This window comes from Sturnus vulgaris, chromosome 11 (genome assembly GCF_052056855.1).
Source record: "Sturnus vulgaris isolate bStuVul1 chromosome 11, bStuVul1.hap1, whole genome shotgun sequence".
Classification (NCBI taxonomy): domain Eukaryota; kingdom Metazoa; phylum Chordata; class Aves; order Passeriformes; family Sturnidae; genus Sturnus; species Sturnus vulgaris.
Genome location: NC_142253.1, coordinates 2332907 through 2354745, shown reverse-complemented (window position 1 = coordinate 2354745; position 21839 = coordinate 2332907). Strand labels below are relative to the sequence as shown.

Here is a 21839-nt window from a genome sequence, read left to right as displayed (position 1 = left end):
GAATTCCCCAGGAGAGCTGGAGAGGGACTGGGGATGGAGGGACAGGACACAGGGGGTGGCTTCCACTGCCAAGGGGCAGGGCTGGGTGGGATTTTGGGGTGGAATTCCTGGCTGGGAGGGTGGGGACGGGCTGGGATGGAATTCCCAGAGAAGTTCTGGCTGCCTCTGGGTCCCTGGAAGTGTCCAAGACCAGGTTGGATCACCCTGGGACAGATGAAGGTGTCCCTGCCCATGGCAGGGGTGGCACTGGATGGGTTTTAAGGTCCTTCCAACCCAAACCCCTCTGGGATTCTGTGATGAATTCAAGCAACTTTTCCCACTGAGAAAAGGACACTCCCCTGCCTGACTCTGCCTTTTCTCTGCTGAAGCAATCCCAAGAGGAAAAGTGGAAATCCACGAAGGTTTGAAGTTCAATCAGAATTTATGTCTGTGCTACTCTAGACAAGCAAGTCTCCCCTCCCTTTTTTTAAAAAAATGTGTTCAATATGTGAGATAGGAAGGGGCAGTTGAGTGTTCAAGAGGTCGCTCAGGGCTGGGATGTGATTCAAGTGACAGCTCCCACCCCACGAGCTGAACCCTACAGACGTGATTGTGGGGACCAGGACTAAACAAAACTATTCCCACTCCTGTTCTAAGCCTAATCCCGTGCAGTGACCCAGTTTTTGAGGAGAGAGGTTTGTGATTACCTGACAGGAGCTCATATTTGTACGAGAGGAGCAGCAAGAGCACATTTAATCTTTCATGCTCCGCTCTGACAGCTGCGCTTTCGCTCGCTCAGCTTTCTTGAAGGATGAGCGAGGCAGAGCTAATTTTTCTACATCCCAAATTTCCAGACAGGGATATGCACAAACTGTAGGAGCTGTTTATCTGATTGAGGCGCTAATTGTGTGGGTCCTAGCCGGAGCAGCGTGGGGAAGGCAGCGCATTTCACGCTTAACACCAGGCAGGAGACACGCAATGCTCAGCGGATAAAAGGCTCGTGGTCCCAGCTGGGAAAACAGTTCCATTATCTCCCAGCTGCATAGACCTTCCATACGGCTCCGTTCTGCCTGGCTGAACACTCTGCCTTGCCGAGAGCTCCAAACAGTCCTGCAGAAAATTGTAGAGATCCTGAGACATCTCGGTGCTCGGAGCTGTAAGTACAGAATCCTGCTGGCTGCTGCAGTGTGGATGGTGCTGGGGGAGCCGCGCTTGCCGGGCTGGGTTTTTATCCTTCCTCGCTCGTTTTCATTTGCATAAGGGGGAGAGAAGGGGGAAAAAGAAAAAAAAAAAAAAAAAAAAAAAAAGAATCGCTGCTTTATTTCTCCTGCGTGCCTGGAAATGGCTGATGCTCGGAACGTGTGCGTTCTGGGCAGAAAAGGAGGTGTAGGGTGGATTTGTATGCGTGTGAGGCAAACAGAGCCCAGGCTGTGCTGGCCACAGGCAGCACAGGTCCATTGCTGAGGCTATCACAGCTCCGTGCTGCAGTGGAACGGGCAGCACAGAGCATGACAGTGCTAATTCTGGCACTTTCAGATGACTTTCTGCAGCATATTAAAAGCTGAAGTGGGTAATGAGAGCATAACCTCATTTCTGCCAGCTGAAGGGAAAAGCAATAAACATAAATCTGCAGGAAAATGTAGGTACGTCCTAAAAAGAAAGTTTTTTTCCCTGTTGCTCATTTGAATCATGGGAGGAGAATATAAAGCAAGTTCCCAGCCTGTACTGAACTTTGGGGCTGCATCCAGAGACCTGCAGGAGCGTTAGTTTGGATATTATTATTGATTTACACTGCATGACACAGCTTTAAAGGATATGATACTTTATCAGAAGTTTGGGAAGTCTGTGCTTCCAGAAGCAAGTGCCTGACTGGAACTTTCTGGTAAATCAGATATTCCCATGGTGCTTTTGGGGTGAATCCTTGGGCTCAGGCAGTTGCTGCATGTGGAAGGGGCTCCTCCAGCAGCTTTTGCAGGAGCAGGATGCTCCAAGCTGACGATTTTCTGCAGCACTTATGGAGCTGAATGATCAAGCAAGATGCAAACCCTCTGTAAATAACAATTACTTGTCCTTTTATCAGCACTGCAACCCTTTGCAGATAAATATTGTGAGTTAAAATCCAAATATTTACTCCTCTGTAAGGAGCGTTTCCACCTCCCCTTTTATTTTTGTCCCCCAAAGAGGGGAGACTTGTGACATCCACACAAAGTTCTGAAAGTTCAGAGAATGTTTCTGTGTGTGCCACTGAACCCTGCAGTGTTTGTAATTCCAGGCACCACATCCCCACAAATAACCCATCTCCATCAGCCAGCTTTGCCTGTGGTGCTCCAGAGGCACTGTGTCAGTGTTTCACATTCCAGAAGTCTCTGCTTCACAGGTTTTATGACACTAAAAAGTCCCAAATCAGTAGCTCTATGAAGTTAGCAACAACCATAGATCACATTTTATTGTGTAAAAAAAGAAAAATAAAACCCCCCCAATGTTGGCAGCTGTGGGTTTCAGATGCTGGTGAGGTACTGCTGGCCATGGATTACAAGTTTTACCTTCCATGCTGAGGATAAAATTATAAATAATCCATAACACCTTAAGTGCTTTAAATCAAGCAGGAGCCATGTCTCTTTTCCTTTGCTTCCAGCTTTATGACCACTATTAAAAAGGTTTGTGGTGCATAATAAGCAACCCTAAAATTAATTTCTTGCCATTGAAGCAAGTATTTCCCTCACAGAACAAGGTGCCAGTGTGCCCAAGGGGCCTTAAAACACAAAGTTGGGTGGCTCAAAGCACTATTTGTGTTTGAACTGAGAATTTTCATGAGAAGATATTTTGTGAGCATGTGGGAATGGATCAGCTCTACGAAACGGCATCAAATTTGTATTTCCCCCCCCAAAAAAACCTGTGTTAGCTGCACGTTACCACAATATTCCTTCTGTTAAAAGCTGAGATTCCTGCAGAATTGCCACAGATTGGCCTCTGCTCACCTTCCTCGGGGACAAAGAGACACAAAAAAATTCTTCATGGTGCCCTGCTTGTCCTCAGCCTCTTACCCTGTCTCTGGGCAGAGGAGGAAAACCACAAAGTCTGGCCCAAAAAGTCATTTATTCCTTCTTCCCAAAGGCTGCAATCAGAACTGGTCATAACTCTGTGCTTGGGCGAGTTTGTAGCCTGGTGTGTGCAGGAGGGAATCTCTCCAGGGGAAATGGAGACACAAAGAAATTCAGGCACAGTTTTACAGCTACAACTCCCTGCGTGGTAAAAAACCATCCCTGGGACACAAAAACAAGCCCCAGACACAGCAGAATGTGGGTGATTAGGTGACTTTATTTACATCCAAAAACGATCAGGCACCACAAATCTTCCCTTTACACAAAGGCCTTCCACGAGTGTGGAATGTGCAAGGGGAAAATGAACACCTTAAAAAGAGAACAAAGCATCTTCATGTGCCCTAATCACGGTGAACAACCCCAACCACGACAGATCAGGGCACTGCATTCAACAGTTCTCCATCTTTAGGGGGAAAAGCCACACAAAAATGTGAGACAGAGCATCAGAGGTATGGAAACCCTGCCTGGAGCTGGGAAAGTGCTAAACACACCAGGTCAGCACAGAGTAAAGAGCCAGCAAGGTATTTTTGCACTAAAAACCCTCCTGGGGACTTGAACTCACCAGTTTCAGAGGCTGGAGGAGAAGCAGTGAGGAAAAGCTGGAATTTTTCCATACCTCTCTGCTCTGTCTCCTCTCCTCCCAGAACTTCCAGCCGTGGATTTTCCTGGAGGATGAGGAGCAGCAGGTCAGCACTTCCTGCTGCTTTTGTTCTTGAGGGCACAGGGGCTTCTTCCCAAATTTTTGGGGACCACAAAAATGATTGATCTGTTTTATTGCAGCCTTCCAGTGCCTGAAGGGGCTCCAGGAGAGCTGGAGAGGGATTTTGGACAAGGGATGGAAGAAGAGGAATGGCTTCAAACTGTTCCAGGGCAGGGCTGGATGGGATATTGGGAAGGAATTGTTCCCTGGAGGGTAGGGAGGGGCTGGGATGGAATTCCCAGAGCAGCTGTGGCTGCCCCTGGATCCCTGGAATGTCCCAGGCCAGGCTGGACACTGGCACAGTGGAAGGTGTCCTTGCCCAGGGGATGAGACAATCTTTAAGGTCCCTTCCAACCCAAGAGATTTCATTATTCTACAATCTCATCCGTTTATTCATGTTGGGAATCTTTGTGTTCTGGGTTTCCTGCAGGAGTTGAAACCCCAGAGCTCACAGTGCTCAGGGGAACCTGTGAGAGGGAGGGACAGGGTGGAAGGAGCTGGGGACAAGAACAATTTCCCTCACTCAGACCCTGGATGCATTTTTAGCCTATAAAGACCAGAAGGAATGGACCAAGTGAGTCAGAAAGGCAGTTTGTTTTATTAAAATTCCTGACAGCATCTGCTGTAATGCTCTTGTTAAAGGAGATGGAAAACATCAGAAAGATGAGAGAAGCCGTGTTCTGTCCTTGCTCTTTACACAACGTAATAATATGGAAAGGAGTGGAATTGGTTTCCCAGTAACTCTTTTATTGGCCATATCCAAACACAAGTGACTCAGGTACACAAAAACCCTCCCCAGGGCTCTGATCCCAGCTCCCACCAGAGGCAGCTCAAACAAATAAAAACATTCTCCCTCCTTTTCCTACAATAAATCCTTACTTCTCTTCAGGACACCCTGATGTGATCACCAATAAGATCAATTTTTTTTTTTTTTTTAATAAGATTCTTCAGAAAAAAAAAACATAATTGTTTTATATTTGGTAATGAATTCAGCTCTCTCATGGCTGCAACCAAGGCATGAGGATCTCAAATCCCTCTTTGTGGTGATGCCTGCAAGGAATATTTTATTAAAATTCTCTTATTAAACTTATCTCCTATTAAATGAGGGAAGACTGGCTGGAAAACAAGGATCCTCTGCTGTACAAAGCAGTGTAAATATCAAGTGTGTACCTTTGAGCAGCACCTGATTTCAATTCCCATCCCTGTGATTCACACTGGGAATGTAGAACCTGGCTGGGATGAAGTTCTGCACCAAGTTTCTCACTGAAATGAACAAATTTTCAGACATTTAGTGATTATTTCTGCTTCAAACACACCTTTTCCTTGTGTGTGTATTTGAGGTTTTACCACATCCCCCTGCCTGGCCCAGTGTAGGGTTGGGACATCAGGAATGGGCCTTCCTGGATCCCAAAATTCTTGGTGCTGTTTCTGGAACCCTGGTGCACTTGATCAATTCAAATCCATTTCTCCCAGACATTCCCTCAGCGAGTTTGGTGTGTGCAGAACACGAGTGGTGCCTTTGGTGAGAGAAATGGGGATTAAAAGCACAGAAGTTTCTGCAACTTCATCTCTTGGAGCAGTTTCTGATAATCCTACCATGAAATTACAAAACCAGCGGGACCAGAGCAAACCTCCCTGGAAATTGTACTCCCTCCATTTGTAAAGGAAGCCAGATAAGGTGCAGATTTTTATCAGCTAAATGAGAGAGCTGTGTCACATGGACTACCCAGCATGCCACCCCTCAGCTGAAAACCCTCAGTCAGGACAGAATTTGGGCTGGTGTGCCCTGGATCTGTGGATCCCTGCCTTTCCCAGGGTGTTGCAGCTTCCAAGGAGTTTGTCCTTGAGCTAAGAGGAAAAAAAAAAAAAGTAAAAAAATTCCCCACAGAACCAGCACAGAGCTGGCACCCACACCATGACCTCCAGCAGAGCTGCTGATCCTCCCTCGTGCCTCAGTTTCCCTTTCTGATCTCTCAGCTTGCAGGCACTCACTATTCCAGCTGTTCCAGCTGTTCCAGAGTGGGATAACCCTGCCTGGAGACAGCTGGGAGATGTTTTACCCATGGCACTGCCACTTGTCCCTGGTTCTGCAGCATCCAGACTTTCCTCACACTGATTCCATTCTGCTAATTTCCTTAATTTGCCCACTTAGCCCTGGATGGGTTTGTTTTTCTTCAGTTGAGAAAAGCAGGGAAGCTCTGCAGTCCCCAGTGAGGGAATTTCTCTCCCAGAAATTGTTTTGTCTGCTGGTTTAGCAGGAGCACTTGGGCTGCACAGCAGGTTAGAGGTTTTACCCCTGTTAAAGTCACTTAAACTGTCACCTTTCCCTCAGCACTGATATCATTAGTGGTGACACATTGCTGCAGCCTCTCCACAGAGGTCACCCAGCCCTTTCTGGAGCTATCACACAAAGCTAAAAGCCATAAATATTATATTTAACCCTCTCCTTTCCTGTGTTACTCCAAAACCACTGGAGATGCAAGTCTAATTTCTTCCCTGTACACACTCTGGGACCTCCATTCCACCAAATCCATGAGTTAGGTTTGTAGTTTCAGTCCTGGCTCAATTTTTCCCACCCCAAAATCCAAAGAAATGCCAATATTTGGTATAAAACTCGAATGCTTGGGCAGCTGCATTCCCATCTGTCTGTAAGGACAGAGCCACAGGGGAAAGGGTTGTCAGAGGGATCTTCTGCTTACATGGAAAATCTTTGTTTCCTACATCATTGGGAACAGTTATCCATGAATTCCTTTGCAAAACCCTGGGCTGGTGGAAGGTGTCCCTGCCCATGGCAGGGGGGTGGGACAAGATTATCTTTATGATCTTTTCCAATCCAAAGCATTCTGTGATTCTTTGAAAAAAAAACTTTACATAAAAATAAACGAACAGACTCCTTTTTTAAGGAGAGAATTTTGCAGAGCTGAATGTACACAAAATATTTATTGTTGCTGTTTGAGTACCAAGCAGCTTTTGAGCAGGATAAAGTCAGGCTGGTACCTGTGCTAACATTCCCAGGAAAAAACACCTGTCCCAGGCTGGAGGTGAGGAAGGGTGAGGAGGTGGAGTCCCCATCCCTGGAGTGTCCAAGGAAGGGCTGGAGGTGGCACTCAGAGCTCTGGGCTGGGGACAGGGTGGGGATTGGGTGTGCTCACTGCCCTGCAAAGAGAGAGAAAGGACAGCAACACACACGGAGCTCTTTGGGGAAAAAAGGCCAATTTATTGTACAGACAGCCCGGATTTAAAGTGTGTCAGTGCAGCCAGGACAGGACAGGAGCTCATTGGACAATTGGGAAAAACATCCTTGGGACAGCACCTCAGGATGTGTCCCACGGGAAAGACACCAGGGGTTAATGTTGGTGATGAATTCCACTCTGTTTGTCACCATGTTCTCACCCTGGGAGACTCCTCCCTAACTGAAGCTGCAGTCAGCTTGTCAGCCTGGGAATGGAGCTGAGAGTCACGAGAAATCCAGGCCTGGAAGGAATTTCCAAGCTGTGATTCCCCAGCTCTGTGAATGTGTGTGTCCACAATTGGGCACAGATTGGACTGGATGGACTCAGAGCTTTTCCAAGCTCAGTGATCCTGGGATTCTCTGAAATGTCCCTTGCTCAGGTGGGGCTCCCTGACACTGAGTCCTCAGCACCTGAGCTCAGGTCTCACACAGCCCTTTCTGTTCCCTGTGTGCTGAGCACAGAGCTGGAGGTTCCATGCACCATTTGGCCATTTCTCCCTATTTTTCCTGCCTGTTAATAGGATTATCCAGCCCCTGTGCTGCTGCCATGTCCCAAACACGACTCAGTGCTGCAGGTCTGTCCCAGCCATGGTGCCAGTGCTGCTCCATCCCCCTGTGCTGCCCCTCTCCAGCTCTGATTCCATCTGAGACATCACCTCAGCTTTCCCTCTACTGCCCGAAGCAAAGGACAATCCTGGCTTATGAACCTGCTCACAATTGCTGCAGTTCCAGCCAGGAATAAACTGTTCTTAACCTAAATACTCCTCTGAGGACACTGAGCTTGGGGGAAGAAGCATAACTGTGCTGAATCCAGTGCAAGCAGGGATAAGTGAGCCTGGACACGCTGGATAACTTGGGAAAGCAGCTGGAAAGAGAGGGGAGGGAAAGGAGAACAGTGGTGAACGCAGCTGAACAATAATGACCACTTTAGATTGCAGTAAATGCGATGTTTCCAAATAAAACACAGATTGGTGAAGCTGCAAAGAGTGAAAAGGCTGCCAAAGTGAAAGATTTGTCCAAAGGCAGCCCAAAAAAAATGCCTCAAGCAGAAGGGAAACTCCAGTGTGTTAAAAGTCCTTCCACAGTGAGGGTGAGGTGAGGCCGTGGTTGGTGCTGGCAGCAGCACCCAAGCAATAATTGATACAGCAAATTAAAGAGTGATAAAAATGATAGAGCAAAGTGGGCAAAGCTCAGTGGAAGAAGAGCTGGTGTGGAGTTAAATTTGCAGGAAAAAGATGTTTTCACTCTAATGCAAGATGCCCACTAAGGTGAGCCAGGATCTACCACTGAATCTTAGAGAAATCTTGATAACAAGAGACTTCAGAGGTATTTTGGGATGCTCTGAGGAAAGCTGTGGGGCGTGCTATTTGGAATTATTCTGTACTTGAGGTGTTTCAGCATTAATTGCACAGCTTTACTAAGAGATTACTCATTTTCAACTTAGTCTTACCAAAGGTGTTGAATAATGGATGATATTAAAGTTTGGGTTAGAGATTCAGGGATTGATTTGGAAGACACAGGTGAGACATCCCCGAAATCAAACTTCTGTCAAAAATTAGCAGAATAAAAGTTCCATTTGAAGTGCAAGAACTGAGGGGAAAAAAAGCACCTTTCTCACTGATTCAGGCAAAATAAAAATGACTAAGCCTGTCACGATTTTACCTCTTTGTCTGGCTGACTTTCTCAGCAAGATTGATTCCAAATCCAGCTAAGCCCTGAAAGGAATTAGCAGGAAACTGCTTTGCTGGAGGATGCTGAGGGGGTGGCTTGAGCAGCCAGGGAAGCAGCAGAATACCCAAAAATAAAGCCCCAGCCCTGACTAACCAGGGGGCCCTGTTGGGTTCACTGAAGTAAGTCATCAAACCTCTCACTTGAATCCACAGAGGCAAAAGCAATACTTTGAGAGAATAAAAAGCAGGTGAGGCAGTGTTTGTGAGATCATAACAGCAGAGAGCACAGAGGGGGAGAGACTTTGGGGATCGTCCAGTGCCACCCCTGCCATGGCAGGGACACCTCCCACTGTCCCAAGTGCTCCAGCCCCAATGTCCAACCTGGTCTTGGGCACTGCCAGGGATCCAGGGGCAGCCACAGCTGCTCTGGGCACCCTGTGCCAGCCTCACAGGGAAGAATTTCTCCCCGATATCTCATCTATCCCTGCCCTCCTTCAGTTTAAGCCATTCCCCCTTGCCCTGAGTTTCCATGCCCTTGCACAAAGTCCCACTGACCCTTCTTGTACCCAGGAGCAGGAAGGCTCCATCCAGAGAAAGTCCCTGGCTTGGATTCACAGGTAGATTCAGTTTTATATTTGACTGAATGAATACAAATGTATGTACATTTATAATGAAAGCAGAAGAACTTTATAAAGTAGAAGTTCTGCAGTCGTGCTTATTCTGTACAGAGACCTGCAATAAAAACTCCTGACCCTTAAAGCAAGGAGGTGAGGCACAAACAATCTGTTATTAGTGGTGTTAATTAACATCATTCCATCCAGAAGTGCCCAAGGCCAGGTTGGACAGGGCTGGGAGCACCCTGGGACAGTGGAAGGTGTCCCTGCCCATGGCAGGGGTGGAATTAAAGTCCCTTTCCACTGAAACCATTCCAGGATCCTGTGACTGCAGGGCAATTTGGAGCAGCATCATTTGCTCAGGTGTTGGCAGGTGAGGCTGAGGCAGCAATATTTAACCCTCTGTGTCCTGGTGATGGATGGAGCATGGCAGAAACCTTCCCTGCAGTTCCATTCCTTGTGTTTGATCCCAGCCCAGCCCAGGCCTTGCCCCCTGTGCAATTACCCACTTCAATAATCAGTGTCTGGCTCTGATGAATTACAGCCCAGGCTGGGGATGGTTCAGAATAAATGAGCTGGGATGAAGGGTGTGACAGGTAACAAAGCATTTGTAATGGGATATACAGCTATTAAATGCAAAATAAAAAGAGGCACTAAAATATGTGTAAAAGTAATGAGAAATAAAGCTAAAATCTATTTAGGTCATGGTTGTTGACCTGGCATGAAAGACTGAAAATTAACCTCGCTCTGCATAAAAGCAGGAGGGTGTCAGGGAGGTGCTCAGGTCACTTGTAGTGCTGCCACACTCAAGTTTTGGGCCATTTGAGGGACTTGTCACTGTGTAAATTTGGGTTAGTCCTCAGCTGCTGTACCCAAGCCTGCCTGGGCTGACCAGGATAGTCAACAAAAGGTGCAGGAGATGCCTCCAGGAAGGTCTCAGAAGATGCTACTGCACCAATCAGCCCCAGAGCTCTGGGTTAAACTCTGCTCTCCTCTCAAGCCCTGCCTAACTCTGCACTTACACCCAGACTGGGCAGGGCTTGGGACAATCTGGGGTGATGCCTCAAGTTCTGGCTTTCATATTTCCCAGATTCTGCACTGCATTAGGATATAACCCTGAACTCCACACCAAGTGTTCCAAGCTCTCCTCCCAGCTCAGGCACACAGAACAATCCTTTTCCAGCCCCACAACCAAGGACACGCTGCAGCTCCAGCCCCAAAAAGTGCAAACAGCAGCGAATGGAGGAGAGAATCTGGGAGGATGGGACTGCAGAACCTGGAGCTGGGATTGGACAATGAACCCAAGATGGAAATGGACCCAAGCTGATAAAAGTGTGAAAACTCCTGACCCAGGGTCCATCTTGGGTGTAGCCATGGCCAGGCTCTTGTGCTGCCCAAGGTGAATCCTTTGAAGGGATTTTAATAAATCCCTGCTTTATTCCTTTAACTCTGTCCAGCCTCTGCTCCAGCTCAGCCTCTCAAGGCATCAGAGAGTGGAAGGAAGAGCTGATCTCTGTGAGTCACACACAGGGAAGGGACAAGGGGATCTCCAGGCCATTCCCAGGAATTTACATTCTTCAGAGATGTTCCTTGTGGCTATACTGTTGAAAAACTCCATAATGGATGTTTCTGTTTTGCTTTTATCTCAGTGTTTTGGAGGAGCAGTAATGCTTTGGGTAAAATTCAAATCAATGCAAACCTCATAAGCCAATAAAATTTTATAGATGGTTATCCAATATGTAATTTGTTACACAATTTCTCTGTGGCTTCTGTTTATTGAGACATAAAGACTTTGCTTTTTTTTTAAGGCGGATTTTATGTGAGGAGGGCATAAGAAGGAATAACCTTTCATACCTATTGTGCCATAAACTAAATTACTCTTAACCCAAACCATTTATCTTGTGGTGGCAGCCTAATGAGACCAAAAGAAACAGAAACAAACTGCCTGGAATTTTCTTGAAGGGACAACTTTTATTTCCATCAAGCCTGTAGCTTCCCAGATTGGCCACAAGGATGTCACAGTTGATAATATCAGATAACATAATATAAAACAATCCAAGAAAATGGTGAGGTTATAAAGCTTGGGACAGGGAATGAGTGTAGAAGAGATGCTCGGGTGTAGTTGCACACTGTTTATTTCCTGGCAGGAATTTCCTGAGGGATGGAGGGAAGGAAGTCTGAGCAGCAGCCTGGGGGCTGCTCAAATAAAGACCAGCATGGCTTTGGTGATGTGGCTCAGGAGGGCTGGAAAAGCTCTCAGGATGAAGGATCCCCACCCTCGTGAGGAAATTCACTGCAGTGCCTGGTGCTTATGACTAAGATGTTCTTTCTCTAATACAACTTTTCTCTTTGCAATATCCTTTGGCCTGTACACAACATCATTTTTCCCAGTGTAATTTCACAGCAAAGGAACAAAACTTCGGAGCAAATGCAACCTTTCTTTTTTATGTTTTATTTTTTTTTTTTTGAGCCAGACACACAAACATAAAAGGAGCTTTTACTCAGTATTTCCTGCTTGAGGTATGAGTGACTGACCTGGAGATACACACAGAGTAAAAGCCTGTTTGAGGCTGTCTCATGAGTTAAGTGAAGCCCCAAGTCTTTGGAAAGCTGGTTTAAATCTTGCTGAAATCAGTGGGATGTGTTTCCCTTTCCCAGGACTGGCTCAGCCCTTGCATGCTGCTTGTTAGCCCCGTTAATTCCTGGCTGGTTTCCCCTCCACACAATGCACTTGTGGCTGAGATTCAGGGATTGAAGAATGTGGTGATGAACCTGCACTCTGATGAGGACTGATTTGCCTATTACAGAGAGAAAAGCTAAAGGCAATAGATCCCTTCACACCTCAAACTTGCCATTTCCCTTTGATGTCAGATTTTTGTGAGAGGAGCAGACCAAGAGAGGAATAGAAACAATTTGTGTGTTGCTCTTAGCATAGAACTGGTGGGAAAAAAAATGGATTTGTGTCACTGTGAGGTAACAACATTGTTTTATGTGTCAAGCAAAAAAAGAGAAATAGTCCATTATTTAGATCAGCACCAGTAAATGGATGTTTTTCAGACAGAAAAGCGAGGCCATCTCCTTCTTATCATCTCCTTTCAATCTCCTAAACTCCTGCTGAACCTGTAACAGAGCCTGGGCTGCGAGAGAGGGAGTGAGCCAAGGCTCAGAGCGACACAGAGTGACACCAGCAGGAGTTATTAGAGGAATTTATGAGCTCAATCAGACATGGGCATGACAAGAAGTTGGGGAAGAGCTGCAGTATCCCAGGAAACAATCTGCATTATTAAGAGCAGAACTCCAGGGAAGGTGTGATGAGCTTGACAAAGTGCAGACACTTCACTTTGGTATCCTGCTCAAAATCTCTGCCTCAAAACCAGAAGCACTTTTAAGCCCATTAGAGAAACTCTATTTTTGGGGTTTTACCAGTGCAGTTCCAAGGAAATGTGTAGAAACTCGTTGATGGAGCAGCTTTGCAGGGATGTGAGGCTGAAAATGAGGCTCTTACAATGATTTTTCTGCAGTTGCTGGGATGGATTTGATAGTCCTGGGGAAGCAGCAGGTTGGGGCTGGCCAAGGCTCCAAAGGTGGCTCTGAACTGGTGTCAAACTGGTGTCAAACTGGTCTGGACCTTCCTGAAATGGGAACAACCAGCACAGCTTCCCGAGTGGTTAAAGAGAGACTTGAGCAGGAAATTTCAATATTAGATATTTCAGATCCATGGAAACACTCACCCGAGGGGAAGGAAAGATGAAACCATGGGGATTTCACTGTTCAGGTTGACCAATCAAACTATTTCAAAGGATTTCTTTTTTTTTCCTTTTAATATGTAGACCAAATTCAGCAAAACACCCCAATCCATCTTTTGCAGTTGGTACGAAAATGATCCTGTAGCAAAGAATGCACCAGAAAATATATAAATTATCCATTTCTGCTATGGAGCTGCCATTCCACAAATCTGGCATCAGACAGACCCTGAAGCAGGGAGCTAAAAATTCCAAAGACCCCTCGAATTCAATGTTTCCCTTGAACAAATCCTTATTTTTCTCTGGAATAATAGCAGTGTTAAATTGCCAGCCTCCAGTTCTGAAGACAATTTATCTTGGGCACCTTTAAAAATGAAGGGGAAATTTGGGATGTTGACTTGTTCTGTTTGTATTGATGTGGAAGATGAAAGTGTGATTCCTTGATAATGAATGCACTCATGGATTTCTTGGAACAAAACTTTTTCTTTTTTTTTTCATGTTCTAAATGTAGTGGTTTTGGCTTAAAACAAAAGACAACCTTTGTAAGAGGTTTGGTGAAAACATGTGCTTTAGTAGAGACTCCAAAAGGCAAAAGTTGCATTTGATAAGGAATAAAAGAATGATAAGAGGATGGGGAAAGATCCTCTTTGCTATGGAAAGACAGATTTTGATATTCTTAAATTCTGCTGATCCAACAACTGTAAGAGTTTACAACAAACAGTTTGATGCAGGGATGAAACCAGATAAATTTCATTTTTTGTGGCACCACAAAAACACAGCCAGGGCTGGATTAAGGATGCAGGAACTGCTTGGGAAGTGCACAGAAATAGGATAAAAATGTGGAATGGAAAATACAGAGTGGGGGGATGAAAAGGGAAGGAGAAGCAGTCAAAAATGGAGGTGAATTTTCACCAGCTCCCTTTAATTGGCACAATAACAATATTCAAACCCTCAGGAATTTTCACTCTGGAGGTTTCTCTGGTTAATTGTGATTTTTCCTTGCACTTTTCCTGGGTGCTCAGGACCACGGTGATGAGGGATGGGAATAATTTTCCATCATCCTGTTCAAATTTGGGCACTTAATCAACAAAACCACTTTCATCAGGACTTGGCCAAGTGAGTGCTCCTCAGAATGGCCTTGGTGAGACAGCAGTGCTTAATTCACTTTTTTTTTTTCTGTATTTTAGCAGATTGTTTGGCATTGTCACCTCTCAATTATTCTCTGTGATTGCAACAACACATTTTGGTGCATAAAGAGAGTGGAAATGAAAGCACTGAGTAGAAGGGATAAAAGAAGCTCCTTGGGGAGCTGATGTTAAAAGGCAACAGGTGAAAGTCCTGTGAGGTTTCCATGTCCAGTTTAATGGATGAGGAAACAAAGCAGAAATGAAAAGGAAGTTTTACCTCTGGAAAAAAAAAAAAAATGTACTGCCAGGAAAAAAATCTCTTGCTAAATATTTATATCCAGTCCTGGCCTTTCACTGCCCTTCACGTTTTTGAATTTTAGAATTGATGTCTTTTAAATAACTGCATACATAAATAAGTGCATCCTAAATATATCTCTCTGTGTATTAGGAGAATTTAAGTAAAATTATTATTCTTATCATAAACCAGATAAATTTAAAGACTTCTTCTTCCAAATATATTTGGTCTTGGTTCCCAGCTGGTGCAAATTTGCATTTTTCCATGAAGGTCAAAGTTCTCCTACTCTCACCCTGGAGCAGCCAACCCTGTTTACCTCCAGAATGGCAAGTTCAAGTTCTTTAGTGTACCCAGGAAGGGAAAACATTCCTAAATCCTGATTACTATTCCAGCTAACATTTTGCTTTTCTAACCTGTTCTGAGTTTGTAGGAATTGTCTGCTGCATATCCAGCAGATGCAAATGCATCAATCCCTGCATGTGTGACTTGTTTGGAGTGCAGGGCAATTATCCAGGAATAAAATCAATTTCTAACAAATCATCTGCCATGTGCAAAGCAGGACTCTAATAGTAATTAAAGTCATAAAATGGATTGATGTTTCTCTCTATCTCTTTCCTTTACCCACTGGTAAAAACAGCTCATAAATGAGATCTAGGAAAGAGCATGAACTGCAAAAGAAATTAATTAATAAACAACAAATAATCACACATCAATTCATTTAGGCCTAGGATTACATCACGATTTTCAAGCAACTTGATAACAATTATCTGTGTCATGTGAACTGACTTTGAAGTGACTTTCAGGGAATTTAGATGTTCCTATGGAACTTGGAGCAAAAATACAAACATATTCAATGTGTAAAAAGGGAAAAATTGATAAGTCTTGTTTTAAATGCACCAAAACATTGTCTCCAATAAAATGAATCTCTAAAGTTGTACTTCCATTTAGCTCACATTGAAATATTCTTTCTTCTCCAATATACTCAAATACACAGCCCATAATCAAGTTTTCTTCTCAAATTGACAATTTAAATGCAAAAAAACAAGTCTATAAGTTATTCCCTGGCTTGAAGCACAACCATCTTCTCAAAATCAAAGCAGTGGTTAAAGATGTTAAATAAAGACATGGCTACTTATATTTGTTAAACCCAAATAACTCAATATTTTAATGGGGAGCAGTGGAGCTTGTGTTCACTCTGGGCAGGGAAGTTTTCCCAATTCCCAATCCTTGTCCTTCCTCCTCCCTGGCTTGGCTGGTGTGGAGCAGCACCCCAGGGACCCCCTTTACCTGCCCAGGGATCCCCTTTACCTGCCCAGGGATCCCCTTTACCTGCCCAGGGATCCTCTTTACCTGCCCAGAGATCTCCTTTACCTGCCCAGGGATCCCCTTTACCTGCTCAGGGATCCCTCTGCTCCTCCCTCTTGTATCACCCAAACCCTTCTGGGTTTTCCCTGGGGGATCCTTTAGGAACTCCAGCTTTTCTCCTTGCCTGTTTTTTAAAGGACTCCTTCCTCTTCCTCCTCCCCTGCATTCCACCAGCATGCAGCTCTTGAGCTCCAGCAGAAATAAATCATTTGTATTCATCTTCCCATCTCCAGATCATCTTGAAACCTGTCTAGACATTAAAGCAATCTGTTTACTGCACTGATTATTCCACTTGGCTGTATCCTCTATCTTAAAATACATAGATTATGCTGAATTAAGTCCAATTTCATCCAGAAACCAACTGATTATTTTCTTCCTCTTCCTCATTATCCACGAGATTTTAAATGATAGCAACAGCATCACCAAGGAGGAAGGGAATGGGAAGGATCCTCATTTCACACTGAATCATTTACTTGTTAAACAATAAGCCTTGAAATTAACTTTCCCTCCTGACACCCCTGCATGCACAAATGCAAATAAAATGATTACAGGCTTCATCTTGGGCAAAAATAATGGTCATGGATGGTTCAGCTAATCTAAAAGTCACCCTGGAATTGCAGCCTTGCTTGTTCCTATTTATATTGGTTAGAGTTCCACCTAATCATGGTTTAAATTTGTGGCCACTCAGGTCAGCCCAGAACTAGTCCAGGCCACTTCATTTAGTGCTGCACTGCAGTATAGGGCTATTAAAAAATCCAAATATTTCCTGACAGCTCTCGGGGGAAATCTACAGTTCATAATTTCCTTTCATGGTACTATTAATACTTCCTGACAGGCTGAAAGCCAGTTGTTAATAATCTGGCAGATTTCCAGGTTCTTGTCTAAAATTAGCTTCAGTTTCTCTTCTATATTTTTTTTGCTTTTTTTTTTTTTTTAAATCTTAGTCCTTGATCCAGAAATTTCTGAGTCAGGAGTGGCAGGTGGATGCCCTGAACCTCCTGGTTCAAAAGAGCATTGTTCCAACTCCAAAACTCCAGGGATGTTTTGCTCAACTCCACATTCCCTTTGGGAAGAAAGTTTGGGGGATTGGTGGGTTCTCTGTGTCCAGTGGGTAAAGAATTTAAAAATTTATTTTTAAAAGTGTTGTGAAGGCCACCAGCTGTAGCACCAGATGTGTAAGGGATGCAGCAGCAAAAATAATAAATACAAAAGATATTGTTTTATTGGAAAGGAGAGCACCATAAAGATATCACAATGCCTTTAATATGGATTTTAATAAAAAGATCTGGGATATTGAATGTGAAGAAGCAAAAGATTAAACTGCAAACACCCAATAAGAGACTTTAGGGTGGCACAAATGAAAGCATTGCTGGATATCAGGCTCAAAGAGAAACAGCTGCTGCCTGAGATCTTGAAAGAGATGAAGTCTTCAAGATATCATTGTAAAAGTTTATCAACAATTCCTTTATTAACCTCCATATCTTTGAAGAAACACACACGCTGTCTTTTGATGATATTCTAATTTTGATCCTCTTTTTACTGAAGAAAAGGGAACTTTGCTGCTGACTTCAGTTGAAACAGCATCAATTCTTTTATCATTATTACACTGATAATATTTGGAAGGAGGTTTTCTTCAGCTTTTACTCATAGTTATGAAGTAGATATTAAACTTTTCACCTGGGAAGAACAATGTGTGCTCATCGTTCCAAGTGTTTGGGTGCCACCAAGATCTGCAGCTTTAGTGTTTGTGAATGTGTTAAAAGAAATGTGATAATTGGTTTAAAAGTGACATTGTCAGATTTGGCAAATTTAACACCTTCAGATCTCTTCAAAAACTGTATTTCATAATGTATTGAACTGAAAATTGATCCACACTTACATTTCAGCCAGGCCTTGGAAGCCTTTTATCAGATTTTTCCATCTCAATGTTTGCTCAATAATTGGGCAGACTGCATTAAATGTCTAGGAGAGAATCTTCTTGTTGTTGGAAATTATCTTTATGATGGAAACTTGTAAACCATAATTCACACGGAAAACATTTTCTCTGTAGTTCTCACAAATCTCTGAGGACTGAACTGTTTTCATGCCACCAACTCTTCCAGGACAGATTTCACACAGGTGCTGGGGGTCCATTCTCACATATTTAGGGATTAAAATGAGAGCAGCACTGTTTTAGCTAAAGAATGAGCAATCAGCCCCTTCAGGCTGATTACTGGCATTGCACAGTGTATAAATTTTAAAAAAGGTGTCAAAATACAGCTCCAAATGTGGCTGTGTGAGATAACTGCACCTGGGTTCAGCACCACGACTGGGATTGGCTTTTACTCTGTTATATTTAGTATCACTTAAGCACTTTGCTGTTGAAAGACATTTTAATGTTGGTTTGTCAACAGCACAACCCACTGGGGTTTCTATGTTTCACTCTTTGTGTTTGGGATAAATACAGCAAAATTCTCTGATTGGCTCTTGCCTGTACAGACAGGGTTTTTATAGTTTTACAGCTGTTAAAAAAAAAAAATAAAAATTTACAGCTGGGAATGCCCACACAAAGTTTGGCTGCTGCAGTGAACCAGTTCACATATTCAGGGAAGAGTGAATGGAAGAGTGGCACTCCCTGAGACCTTTCCAGCAATTCCAGTGGGATCCTGAAGCACATGGACAGTGTTCTGCAGTGCACTGATGGCAGAGCAGGGTTTTTCTCTCAACATCCTGCTTTAAGCTCCCTAATTGTTGCTGTGAAAATAAAAACACGGGAAAAATCAAAATAATTTTAAAATTATTTTAATTTTTTTTTTTTTTTAATCCTACTGTGTCTTGTACTTGACTGTTAAAGAAGGTGTGAATCCTTATAAGAATGCTTAGAATCATGGAATGATTTGGGGTTGGAAGGGACCTTAAAAATCCCCCAGTGCCACCCCTGCCATGGCAGGGACAGGTTCCACTGTCCCAGGCTGCTCCAACCTGGCCTTGGGCACTGCCAGGGCTGGGCATCCACAAATTCCCTGTGCCAGGGCCATTCCAATGCTGGTGATTCCATCTGGGATGGTGAGAGAGGCCTCATCAGACACCAGAGCACAGTCCATCCCATTTCTCCAAAAATGTCTTAATTTGGGGAGTTTGAGACAACAAAAGCCTCTGTAGGGTCCCACCATGTAGGATCTCAATGTCACCTGAAACACAACGAGCTGTTTGCTCAGATTTAGGAAAACGTTTTGAAAACACAAGATTTAAACCCTCCCTGAAGGCTTTATGCACTGAATTTAAATTGCAAATGAGCCACAATATTTTTCTTTTCCCTAGGAAAAGTAAGCAATAGCAGTCAGGAGTGAAAACCGAATGAAAAGCCAAGTCCTTTTGTGAAAGAGGAAAAATAGGAGTGATCAGTATCGGAAACCTTTGTTAAATAGCACGGGGTACTTTTCTCCCTCAAAATATGGTTCAATAATTCTAAATAAGCAGTAAGTACTGCAACAGCATACGTAAATCTTGCTGGAGCCTGGAAAACTGGTTGCTCCTGCTCCTGTTCTGGTAGTTGCAAGTGTTTGCTATTCACTCTGTTATGGATATGTGGAAAATAGTTTGAGTGCAGAAAGCGCCTCAGGGGTAAAAAGTTTGAAAAGAAAAATGTAGCTGCGTATCATTGGCATTCATGAGAAAATTCACATTAGATGCCTTGGAATCAGGTGCTCAGGAGACAATAGAGAGATCAGGAGCAATGGTGTGCCAGGAATGCAAGCCTGGCTCCGCTTATTTCCTGGCACATGAGGGATGAAAAATAAAAAAAAAAAAAAAAAAAAGGGTGGAAGGCCAAATTCTAAAGATAATATAGATGTGTGGAAGCTGGTGGGAGGGAAAGCTGAGGCTGCAGAATGAAAAGGCTGGGCATGCTCTGCCTGGGTTAGAGCCTTTCCCTCCACATTTCCATTCCTTTCTTCTCCCACTCGTGCAGATCTCATTCCATGGGTGGTTACACCAATAAACCAGTCCTGGGGAGAAGCTCCCCCACCAGCACCACTGTGGAATTTGACCCCAATTCCCTGTTCTTGAACATTTTTTTTTTTTTTCTTCCACCAGGTCAGAAAGTTGCTCTTTCTGCAAGCACAGCTACATTTTGCCATGGGTAAAAATGTCAATTTGCTGGAATTTAGCTGAGAGCAAAATCTCATCATTCCCAGGGCCTGACAGGTTTTACCCCAGTTCAATGTCACATCACTACCTGAACCAACTTTTGCTTTCAGAAAATTCAACAGGAAATCGTGGCAGAAGTGGGAAATGGGGCCTATTTTCATGAGGATTCAGATGACACCAGAGAGTGTTTTGTCTTTTGTCACGGATTTGTTCTTGTAAATGTTTTGTTACTCAAAAACTAAGTGGTTGTAGAAATTAAGGGTCTTGAAAACCAAAGCCTTGGCACCAGGTTGGGCTCAGTAAAGAACAAGACATTGGCCCTTACGTTGATGTGTTAAATATATGTCAGATTATTTTAATTAAGAAATAAATCCACAGCCTATTCCCTTCTAAATTCCAAGGAAAACAGCTGTACCACTGCAACCTTCAGCCACACAACAAGACAGCCTCTCCCTCCGTGTGCTAAATGCCAAGTCAACACTCAAATCCCACTTTTACTCTGAATTTTTCAATCTCCCAGATGTCCAGGAGGAAATGTTTGATGGCAGCACTAGTTTTGTGGACTTTCTTTCCAGTGATATTTCCCTGCGTATCTGCAAGGAGAAGCAGGTGCTGCACAACTCCTCCACATTGCTGACCTGGGTATTTTATCCCCCTTTTTCCATTTATTCACCTCCTGTATATCCATAGGTGTCCCACACATTTGGATGTCCCAGGAGCAGATCTCTCTCCTTCCCCCACAGATATGAAATGAAAATGACACATATAAAGTATCTGAGGACTGAGTTCTTTCCTATGGACTTGTTTTCTCTAATGGGAAAACAACAAAAAAATGACGTTGCCTACTTCTGTAACAAACATATTTGTATAAATTACATCCTGCTGACAAATGGACACACAATCAGGATTTTAGGGGGAAATGTAATGTTTCCCCCCTGATCATATTTAACATACTTTGTTTTCCATCCATCTCTCTGCTCAAACTGTGGCATAACAATTAGAATAAGTGATAGCAGCACATCCAGAAAACAAAGGGTATGATGGCAGAATTTATCTTGTTACATTTCTTGATTTAACGCCAGTCTGGGATTTCTGGTCTGAACCAGATTTTTCTTATGCTATAAATATTTCAGCTTTTTCATTTATTCTTGATTTAGTTTGACAGTAAATAATCCCATGGAAGCTGCTGTTGGAAAGATGTTGTAAAAATTATTAAGTGCCTGCTCACCAGTTCAGTCCTTGTGTTTGTCAAAGGGAAGGGAGTAAAACAGCTGGGTAACTTTAAGGAAATATGTGTGTGTGTGTGTGTATTTACAGTAATGCCCCATAATTTGCAGCCCTAGGAGCAGAAGAATTACAGTTCTGAGGATTGATCAATACTTTGTATGAATACAAAAAGTTTGGGTTGTATATTCGGGATATTGGCAGCTGCAGGTTCTTGTTTCAGGGTTCCAAAAGACTCGTCCTTAACCCAACAAGATGAGAATAGAAAGCAGGGATATTCAAAAGGATATTTCCTTGCATTAAAAAAAAAAAAAAAAAAAAAAAGGGTCTGGCCAGTTATTTGGCCTTTATTGGCTATTTTTTATTTGGAATATTTTTTTTTTTAATATCAGGAAGCACGTGAGTAATTCTGGATGGTCTAAGCCCATTCCCAATTTTCTTTGGCAACTTTTGCACCTTTAGAAGGGATTTCTGCACTAAAAAAGTCACACACCCAATGTGGAAGGAAAAAAAAAACCCAACTGGATCTATTTGAGAGAAATAGAACTGGAACTGAATCTGTTTGAGAGATCTTGAGGAAAAGGAATTGGGTAGGACCAGCACTGGGAAGTGCTCCCTGTCCAAAAAAAAGAAGCACAGAAAAATACCCAGGACAGGAGGT

General features: G+C 43.6%; 1 protein-coding gene across 2 annotated transcripts in view; it reads left to right on the top strand.

Annotated features, from left to right (window-relative positions):
* The first annotated feature begins 700 nt into the window (after positions 1-700).
* LOC106851633 (contactin-6) overlaps positions 701-21839 on the top strand; it is a 126527-nt gene continuing 105388 nt past the window's right edge. Inside the window, exon 1 of one of the 2 annotated variants that reach the window (XM_088171243.1) lies at positions 701-1135. The gene's annotated coding sequence lies outside the window, so the exon portion shown is untranslated. The remainder of the gene's footprint in view (positions 1136-21839) is intronic. The other variant, XM_014873758.2, reaches the window with a different exon arrangement.